General features: G+C 45.9%; 1 long non-coding RNA gene across 2 annotated transcripts; it reads left to right on the top strand.

Annotated features, from left to right (window-relative positions):
- The first annotated feature begins 2,120 nt into the window (after window positions 1–2,120).
- Window positions 2,121–10,645, top strand: LOC142905395 (uncharacterized). 2 transcript variants are annotated; one of them, XR_012929546.1, is made up of 6 exons: window positions 2,121–2,381; window positions 5,380–5,460; window positions 7,274–7,329; window positions 7,665–7,781; window positions 9,404–9,554; window positions 9,679–10,645. It is a non-coding gene; the product is annotated as an uncharacterized LOC142905395 (long non-coding RNA). The 2 variants fall into 2 exon arrangements; XR_012929547.1 differs by having other exon boundaries at window positions 5,384–5,460.
- Window positions 10,646–10,935: the final 290 nt, after the last annotated feature.

Genomic DNA, 10,935 nt, shown 5'->3' on the forward strand with positions numbered 1-10,935 from the left:
CTGAACGCGGGTCCACAATGCAAAGCAGTTGGCAACAAAACGGTACGATCTAACTTGCAATATACTGTATGTGTAAATGTCACGGTTGTTAAAATGAGCACGGTTGTAAGAGCTTTGCCTGTCAGTCACAATTTAAAACATTTCGCTCTCTTCATAGATGTTCTAAATGAGTCAAACTTAGGAAGACGATATCCGTTGAATTGTTTAGTGCTGCAAGATTAACGTCCCAAGCGGCTGTTCGGTGTGCAGAATAATGGTGTGATGTATAGATGTCTTTAAAATAGTTTTTTGTTGTTTTGCAAATACACGCTTTCGTTCGCTTTAGATAGTTTCTGATACTTTACATAAAGGGGAGTGTCTGGACTGAAAAGAGGCCACTGACTTCGGCTAAACGGGACATTTCACGAGTGGATCACAATTTACATCGTCCACTGTGTACTCTCTGCCTTCCCCGTCGTCTCCTGCCTCTAGTCACGACTCCTCGCTACTCTCCCAATCTTACTGGCCGTCTATCTTAGTCCTCTATATAGCCTCCCATATCACCCCTTCTCTCATCATCATCATCATCACGGTGGCTAGGAGATGTTAACTACCTCGCCTGGTGTGCAGGAGGTCGTGGGTTCGATCCCGACCCTGACGCCTGCTGCTGTATATTAGGGGGGCCCCTCCTGTCAATCTCCCCATCCTCCCACGTCGTCACCCCTCCCCCCACTGTAGATTACGGCCCCCCCACCGTAAATCGCCCCCCCCCCCCCACTGTAGATGACGGCCCCCCACCACTCAATAGGGGAGCTCCCTCCCCCTCCTGTCAATCTCCCCATCCTCCCACGAGGTCACCCCCCCCCCCGCAATGGACAGTGCCGAACCGGGGGGAGGGACGGAACGATAGAGCTCAGTCGGCCCTAGCTGGTAAAATAAAATAAATACTAGTTTAGTTAATCTGTTCCTCATTATCATCTCTTCTAACTCTTAATCCCCTCCTCATCTCCCTTTCTCTTCCTCCTATCTCTCTCTATTCGTCCATCGTTCATCATATTTCTGTCATCTATTATATATTCTTTATACCCTCTTTCGTTTCCCATTACTACTCTACTAACACTACCCCAATCCTCATAACTGTCCACAGACAGAATTACAATGATCCATACTCTTTGGTTCTTTCGGTAAAGTCACCTGATGAAGGAAGCTGGTGTTGCCTCCGAAACGTAGTGATTTAATTTAGTTGTTTTCATTTTTGTTTAATTTTATTTAATCAATTAAATTTGTACCTACGTGGCTTTGCCGAAAGAACCAAAGAGTATGGATCCTTGCAGTCACGAAAACTTAAAATCAAGAAGAATTACAATGAGTTTAAAAAACCGCGCCAAATCGCTTATGCAGCTTAATACTGTACACGTGCAGCCGTGAATAGTTTGTAAATGAGGCCAACCCCAGAGAGAAATGCTAACATTACATATTCCTGGGCATTCTCTCTGCCTCAAGGACTCTAAAAACAACCTGTAAATAACGTTTATACTGAGCTATCTCTCCTGCTCAAAATCTGATAAACTAAAATCTGATCACAACACACATGAACCTGTACTGTACCTTTACAATAAATCTCATCAGAAATCACTTAACCATAACGCACCTGTTTATTTTGGAAAACACCATAACCTGTTCACCAATTTTTCAAAGTTACTAAATACCACTCATGTAAAACTAACTTCATCCTGAAGTCTCTAAAAACATTCATATACGTGTATATAAGGACTATTTCCCGGATGCATGGCTTGTGTGTGCCCTGCTGCATAACGCAACAAAGATATATAAATATAAAAAATAGTCCTCCTGTGCCCGTACGTTTCCCTCTCTCGAACTACTCAACACTTCAAAACGTTTGTTTGAGGGGCTCCGAAGTAAAACTACACTCACGACCATCACTCACCACACACCTCAGCAGACTCGCGTGAAGCCGACATCCCCCGATGCCCCCCCCCCACTGTAGATGACGGCCCCCCACTGTAGATGACGGCCCCCCACCACTCAATAGGGGGGCTCCCTCCCCCTCCTGTCAATCTCCCCATCCTCCCACGAGGTCACCCCCCCCCCCGCAATGGACAGTGCCGACCCGGGGGGGGAGGGGCGGAACGAAGGGGGCGGGGACTCGCAATGGCCGCTCGCTACGACGTCGATCTGAACGATCGTTACAGATGCATATTTGTTAATCCCTTATCAGTGCCCTACCTTATTACAGAGCAATTCAGACCTTATTGGTCACCCCGTGCCCTTATAAATCTCAACGTTCATCCCACAAGGGTCTCATCACAAGGAAGAAACACAACATTTTTTTAACTCAATTTCCCTGTACAATAATACGCGCGAACCGTATGGGTTGACAGGTAAGCAGATGCACACACACACACTCGAACGTGATTGTGTTTTGCTGATATCGCTGATGCTCCTGTGCGTCTTTTTATCGTGGAAATGTCGTGGGTTTACTCACCAAACGCACCGGTGTTGCTGTTTCCGTGACAAACCTCACTAATTATCTGTGTAGGGTGAGGCGGCTTTAACGACATTCATATTTACGCGATAGAACCCAAAAAAAAACAATTATGGATAATGTTTGCATGTCCGTATTCAGGCAAGATTTGGTTTAATTTTGCCAACGGGTAAAACTCATTGAGCCAATATATGTTCCATTTTTATTGGGGACCTCGTTACAGAAACCTGGTTACAACAAAATAAACATGCACAAAGCAATACACGGTCAAGTTCCGAATGGCAAGGTCGTGCATCAACATGATAACACGTGTGCAATGCGAGGAGAACACATCACATACACACGAAAACATATAACCTTACTAAACTCTGCAAAGCAGAGCGATCGTTTGCGCAGGGATATTTTTTCACCGTGATAAATGCACTGAATAGGCGAGGGGAAACTTATTTTAAGTTGACGGAGGACCACAGATTACAGGTGTGTGTACAACTGCTTGTGCGTGAATTTAATCTCCCGCCGTGTAATGGTTGGCAGCGCACCGCGGGCTGACAATCCAGAGGCCGATTCTGTAGCCCGGCGCGGCAGCTGAAACGTTGGACAACTTTCTTCAATGCTTAAATTCCCACCACCCAGCAGCCCACCTCGCCGTCCCCGTCCACCCACCACGGTGGCGATGTGTTAACAACTCCCGACCCTGACGCCTGCTGCTGTATATTTGGAATCTGTCTCTCATCACCACGGTGGCTATGAGATGTTGACTACCTCGCCTGGGGTACAGGAGGTCATGGGTTCGATCCCAACCCTGACGCCTGCTGCTGTATATTTGAAATCTGTGTCTCTCATTACCACGGTGACTATGATATGTTGACTACCTCGCCTGGTGTACAGGAGGTCATGGGTTCGATCCCGACCCTGACGCCTGCTGCCGTATATTTGGAATCTGCGTCTCTCATCACCACGGTGGCTATGAGATGTTGACTACCTCGCCTGGTGTACAGGAGGTCATGGGCTCGATCCCGACCCTGACGCCTGCTGCTGTATATTTGGAATCTGCGTCTCTCATCACCACGGTGGTTATGAGATGTTGACTACCTCGCCTGGTGTACAAGAGGTCATGGGTTTGATCCCGACCCTGACGCCTGCTGCTGTATATTTGAAATCTGCGTCTCTCATCACCACGGTGGCTATGAGATGTTGACTACCTCGCCTGGTGTACAGGAGGTCATGGGTTCGATCCCGACCCTGACGCCTGCTGCCGTATATTTGGAATCTGCGTCTCTCATCACCACGGTGGCTATGAGATGTTGACTACCTCGCCTGGAGTACAGGAGGTCATGGGTTCGATCCCGACCCAGACGCCTGCTGCTGTATATTTGGAATCTGCGTCTCTCATCACCACGGTGGCTATGAGATGTTGACTACCTCGCCTGGTGTACAGGAGGTCATGGGTTTGATCCCGACCCTGACGCCTGCTGCTGTATATTTGAAATCTGCGTCTCTCATCACCACGGTGGCTATGAGATGTTGACTACCTCGCCTGGTGTACAGGAGGTCATGGGTTCGATCCCGACCCTGACTCCTGCTGCTGTATATTTGGAGTTTGCGGTGTCTCTTTCCCCGTGGTCGCATGGATTCTTCTCCAGTTTTCCCCTCCACATTTAGAAACAGGCGTTTAGAGTATTTGACTTCTATACATTTCCACATAAGCCACCTCGTTGAGGTATCATTCTAAAAAAAATAGCTAATAGCTCAGTCGGCCTTAGCTGGTAAAATAAAAAAAATACTAGTTTAGTTAATCTGTTCCTCATTATCATCTCTTCTAACTCTTAATCCCCTCATCTCCCTTTCTCTTCCTCCTATCTCTCTCTATTCGTCCATCGTTCATCAGATTTCTGTCATCTATTATATATTCTTCATACCCTCTTTCGTTTCCCATTACTACTCTACTAACACTACCCCAATTCTCATAACTGTGGACAGACAGAATTACAATTATCTATACTCTTTGGTTCTTTCAGTATAGTCACCTGATGAAGGAAGCTTGCGTTGCCTCCGAAACGTCGTGATTTAATTTAGTTTTCATTTTTGTTTTATCTTATTTAATGTATTTAATTTTTACCTACGTGACTTTATCAAAAGAACCAAAGAGTATGGACCCTTGCAGTCACGAAAACTTCAAATCAAGAAGAATTACAATGAGTTAAAAAAACCGCGCTAAATCGCTCATGCAGCTTAATACTGTACACATGTGCAGCCGTGAATAGTTTGTAAATGAGGCCAACCCCAGAGAGAAATGCTAACATTACATATTCCTGGGCATTCTCTCTGCCGCAAGGACTCTAAAAACAACCTGTAAATAACGTTTATCCTGAGCTATCTCTCCCTGCCCAAAAACTGGAAAAGTAAAATCTGATCACAACACACATGAACCCGTACTGTACCTTTACAATAAATCTCATCAGAAATCACTTAACCAAGACGCACCTGTTTATTTTGGAAAACACCATAACCTGTTCACCAATTTTTCAAAGTTACTAAATACCACTAATGTAAAACTAACTTCATCCTGAAGTGTCTGAAAACATTAATATACTTATTTAAGGACTATGATCCGGATGCATGGCTCATGTGTGCCCTCCTGCATAACGCAACAAAGACATATACATATAAAAATACTCCTGTGCCCGTACGTTTCCCTCTCAAACGACTTAACACTCAAAAACGTTTGTTTGGGGGGCTGCTATGTAAAACTACACCACCCACCCCCCACCACCACCCTCCCCACCACCACCCTCCCCACCCCCCCCATCACCACCCTCCCCACCTCCCCCTCCCGTATACCAGGCGAGGTCGTTAACATATCCTACGTGGTGTTGCATCTGTGTTGGTCCCAGGAAGCGTGCTGCCCGCTGACGCCGGTGTGTCTACATGTTTGCGATGCTCTCTACAAGCTACCAACACCGGAGCACACTACGGTACTGAGAATGTGGAACGGGAAGCGGCGGTGTGGGCCCATTGGGGGCCCTGAGCAGATACATTTTATTTTGGGTGCATCACGTGACTACAAGCATTATGCGCTGGAGCAGTTGAAATTTACTTTCTCTTCCCCACATTCAGGACCTCCTTCAGACATTTAATCAAGATCATTAAAATTCTCAGACTGTGCATTGCTCATTCTCCCATGGTCTAGGCGTCACACTTGGGTGGTGACGGTGCCTTGGCAATTGCGGCACCTAAACTCTGGAACTCGTTGCTCCTTCGAGATCAGGACTTCCAAGACAAAACATTTCAAATTTGGACTAAAAACGCATCTGTTTAAAATGTCTTTCTCACTTTTCCTTGGTTGACATTAAACTATGTTACAGCTTCCCATGCATAGCGCCCTGAGAACGATTGTTTAAGGGCGCTTTATAAATTTAAATTATTATTAACTCAGTTTACAGAATAGTACAAAGTTTCACGAAACAAATGCTTAAATACGTTGTGACTTGTTTTGCACAGTGCCATTGTAATGGTGAGCTTTTTAATTGTTATCAGGATGTAAATTGAGATATTTGGCACAGCTCTGCTGTTATTTTTTTTCCATATGCATCCAGGACCCCTTGAGCTGTTTGGAGCCATACACTTTTTAGTTGCTGAACCCTCATCACAATCCTACGCTGTGAACGCATGTAAATTAAATGTTTCTGAACAATGTTTTCCTGATGATCTGTTCTGACAATTCTGTCAATAAATACGTTTTCAGAAACACGATGTAATAAACGGACCAATGGAACACTTTGTGGCAACGTTGACCAGAAATGTTGGCCTGATTAAATTCTGCGACAAAGCGTTCATAACGGAATTAGTACATTTGACAAGTTTGACGCGAATACGTTACATTTTAAGTAAAATAAACAAGGCGTAGACCTGGTACATGTGTAGCGTGGTGACACCCACTTTTATTAGGTTTTACGGAGGAAGGTACTCGTACAGGCTACAATTATGATTGCGAAGATAACATGAATCATGAAACATGTCTCACAGCGTGAAAAGCAAAACTGTAAAATGGTGTTTAGCAGTGACAGCTGTGGTGACGACATGTCAACTACCTCGTCTGCTATGCAAGGAGGTCGTGGATTTTATCACAACCCTGATCTGTTGCTCCACCCAAAGCTTCGGGTCTTTTCAGCCATAGTCATGCCCTCCCTTCTCTATGCTTGTGAAACATGGACCCCTCTAATGGAACATCTGCACCGATTTAGAAACATTCAGGCCTGCTTGCCTACGATCCAAAATGGGCTTAACCAGGCATCTATTCACCGGATAAAGGGGGCTAAACAGGCGTGGTACGGGTTAGAGAAGAGATGGAATGATGCGGTACAGGAGGTTATGGAGCTGGGTTGACTTGCCAAAGACTGGTACGAGTGGTGTCAAGATCGGCCTCTATGGAGACTCGTGAAGGATGCCACTGGGCAGTTGGAGGCCGTCGCCTTCCAACAACAACAGGGGGAAAAGGAGCGACGCTTACGACGAACGGAGAGCCAGGCGGCTAAAACACAGCAAGATGGCACAGCAGGGGGCACAGGAGGTGCATCTGTCAGTCATCTCAGTCAACCCATTGCACCTGGGTCTATCCCTTGACCCACTGTCAGTGAGCCTTCGACACTCCACGTGGACTCAATGCACCTGGCCTACCATAGGCGGCGTGGTGACATCACCTCACTCAGTGGCGAATGGCGGGTATTTGTACGCGCGTGCCTCGTCTATGTATTTGTGTGTCTGTGTGCATGCCTGCCCCGTGTGTAGAATTGTGTTGACTGATTGCACCCCTTCCAACAATAAAGCCAGCATCAGGACTCGCGGTAAGTCAGAATCAGAATATGTATTGTCATTCGCAGCACGCAGTACCTCAATAAAAATGTACATTAAAATCTTAACTCTTGATACATTACGAAAAATACTTACCAATCACATTTACATTTCCGATGCGAACAGGTCTCTGGAAAAATTATATTTATCAGCGGAAGAATGTCCTAGGTCGCTTCCAGAGGCCTTTCTTCTTATGGATCTTCGCTGCGACTGGCTCCTGTGCCGGCTCCTGTGCCGACTGCTGTCTCAAAACGCTGCGCTGAATATGCTGCTGCTGATGATGACAATGCTCTGGTGCATATTCTTTGATCTTCTCCTGTTGCTCCAGGACTGCACGGCTGCTCTTGTACAGTCGGTGGCTTTGGGGAGTCCACCTGGAGGTCGGCGTGTGCAGCTTCCGAGGGGACACTGTGGGAGACAGCAGAGAGGGATGAAACGGACAGTGGTCAGTATTAAAAACACGAGGACAGGGCGATGATTGCATCGATGTTCAAAATTTATTTTGGTAAACGTTGGAATTTTCATTGGTAAGGTCACCGAATTCCTGCCCCCAACCCTGCTCAATGCGTTCCACCACGAAGCACTTTGTTTGATTGATGCTGCGATGCTCATTGATTCCGACCAGCCATCCTGTCATTCATTGGCTGCCCCATCACTAATGTATAGTATTACCACGGCCATAGTTCTTATAAATTTAATATCTTGATACCTCTACTAATGTCAAGGACTCAATTTACTAGGTTGACCGTTTCCTGAGCTCTACCATGCACACGCATTATATTAGAGGACAAACTATTTATCTTCCTCCTTTCCATACTCTGACTATCTTATGATCTTGTGTTTAAGTGTTGAGATAATAACAAATATACAGCCCTTTGTCAATCTATTACTAAGTGGAAAATGCCTCCGCCCTGCCATGAAAGTCATGGGAAGTGTTTTACCATTCGTCACTGTTCTTGTCACTCCGGGTGGGTGCACAAGGCTACCTGGGATCTGTTCTAAATATCACTCGCCACTCATGTTAGCCGTGGCTGAAAATTCACAGTGCAGCAAAGAAACAATTGTGTGACTTGTTCCGTCATATAAGTGTTTAAAACGTTTCATCATTGAATTCTGGCTGCCACCTCCTCCCCCGTGTTGGCAATGCCGTCTGCTACTTTTCATCAGCGAGTCGTGGAACTCCCTGGGCTGTGGGCACGTGCTTGCTCTGGTGGCGAGGTCATTATCCGGAGCAGCGGCGGTGACATTTGTGGTGGTGGCTGTGCTCACGGCAGTCATGGTGGCATCTTCCTTGCTGTGAACACAAGAAACAAAAAGCGGCAAAATGTCAAAAGGCTGAACTCTGCAATAGAATGCAGAATAAGGGGCAAGTAGCTAGTCGTAATCAACTATTTATCACAGTTGATTATAGTGGAATAAATTATGTTCACCATAATTTGTGTTTACAATGTGAGAAAGGCTATCGCAATTGTTACAGCAAAGAACCATAGCTAGCCACAACCACTCAATAACCTCCACTATCCACAACAACCATGCCACAACCATACAGCCCTTTCACGATTGTTTATCCCTGTGTTGTGTTCATCACTCGTTACTTAACTTGCACTTCGGCCTGACTCCAGGGTTTCTGGCAATGTCATGGCTCACCAACCACCCCCTTTTGATCAAGGGTTTAAGCCGTTATTGTGCCGATCATGTCAGATCTTCACCAATTTCTCTCTTCTCTGAGAAAACCAGACCATTATCGCTCGCTCGACGGGCTACGGATGAAAACTCAATGGGAGGGTTGGTCTGATTCCGGGATGACGTCTCAAATCGCCTCTGTCTTAGGTGAGCACAGCCTGGGTGTCAAAAGGGATACGTCAATCCCAGCTCACTCTCAGCACCATTCATGTCCCTGTCACTGCTGCTGGAACGGCTGTCCGAGTTGTCCCAGCTCACGGCATCCCACAGTGGACCAACGGCCAGCTCGTCCGTTTGGACAGCGGCGTCGACCTGCCCCTTGATTGTGCCGTGCTAGCATCCCGCTCCGCTAGCCGCGTGTCTGCTGATTGTGCGTTTGTGCAGCTACAGTGGCAACTCATCTGCAGATTGTTCACTGCGCTTGCTTTTACTCACTCCGAGAGGACTTTCTTCTTCCGGGACTGCACCGTGACCGCCTCCTTTTCCACCTCCTGTCCCAAGCAGGTGCCCTGAGTCGACCCCGCCCTGGACTCTGGTATGTCAATTTCCAGAGTCCGTTCGTAGCCAATGCGCATGAATTTAAGTTTAATTGTTTTTTGCTGATGTGGCTGCTGCACCTGCACGTCTTTAACTGCTCCTTTTTATTGTCGTCTACACAGGTTTTCCTGTGAAGTACCGCGTTGCTGTGAGTTCGACGATCCAATGGTCCGCATGTACAGCTTCCTAGGGGACACTGGGATACAGCGGAGAGAGATTAAACGGACAGTGGTCAGTATTGGAAACATAAGCAAAGCGATGATTGCATCGATGTTCAAAATACCTTTTGGTAAACGTTAGAATTTTCTTTGTTATGGTCACCTAATTCCTGCCACAAACCCAGCTCAATGGACCCACCACGAAGTAATTAAATGATTGCTGCGACGATCATTGATTCATTCCAGCCATCCTGTCGTTCATTGGCTTCCTCATCAATAATGGATAGTTATTACCACGGCCATAGTTCTAATAAATTTTATATCTTGATACCTCTGCTAATGTCAAGGACTCAATTCACTAGGTTGACCGTTACGTACATGTTATGTATATCGTTTATTGTTAAATTTGAATCGCAGTTCCTTTGATTACTGTTGTTAGATTGTTTTTACAGCTTTATTTTGGTGTTTTTGAAAACATGGTTAAGCCATGTTTCTTGCGGAAGTGCGGAGTTGGCCTGATAACTTTAATCTAAATTGTCTTATGGTTGTTATTGTTTGACTTGCATCACACTGGGATTTTTGCACACAGCGTTGTAATGCAGTGGGTTTTTTTTCTGGAAGATTTGCTGGTTTATCAAGGATGTTTCTGTTGCGTGTCGTCGCTTTTAGATGTTCTCTTCATATTTTGTTTGTTGCGGTTGCACCCGACTCAAGAGCCGCATGGCTCACAGGGCTATACCTAAAAAATGAAACTTGAACCTGAGCTCTACCACACACACTCATATTACACGACAAACTATGCATCTTCCTCTTTTCCACACTCTGACTATCTCATGATCTTGTGTTTAAGTCTGTTGTAAGATTATAAATAATAAGGAATATACAGCCCTTTGTCAATCCATTGATGAATAAAAAACCGTCATACCCGGAAGTCATGGGAAGTGTTTTACCATTTCTGACCGTGCTCGACACTACGGATTGATTCACGAGGCGACCTGGAATCTATTCTAAATATCACTCACCACTCATGTTAGCTGCGGCTGATAATTCACAGTGTAGCAGACAAACGACTGTGCGACTGTTTCCGTCATATAATTGCTTCCAACGTTTAATGAATACTTGTTGGCTACCCCCTCCTCCCCCGAGTTGGCAATGCCGTCTGTTACTTACCCTTCGCCAGCGGGTCTTGGGACTCCCTGGACCCGCGGGCACGTTGTTGCC

This window comes from Petromyzon marinus, chromosome 53 (assembly GCF_048934315.1).
Source record: "Petromyzon marinus isolate PM22_M1 ecotype Great Lakes invasive population chromosome 53, UKy_Petmar_22M1.pri1.0, whole genome shotgun sequence".
NCBI lineage: Eukaryota > Metazoa > Chordata > Hyperoartia > Petromyzontiformes > Petromyzontidae > Petromyzon > Petromyzon marinus.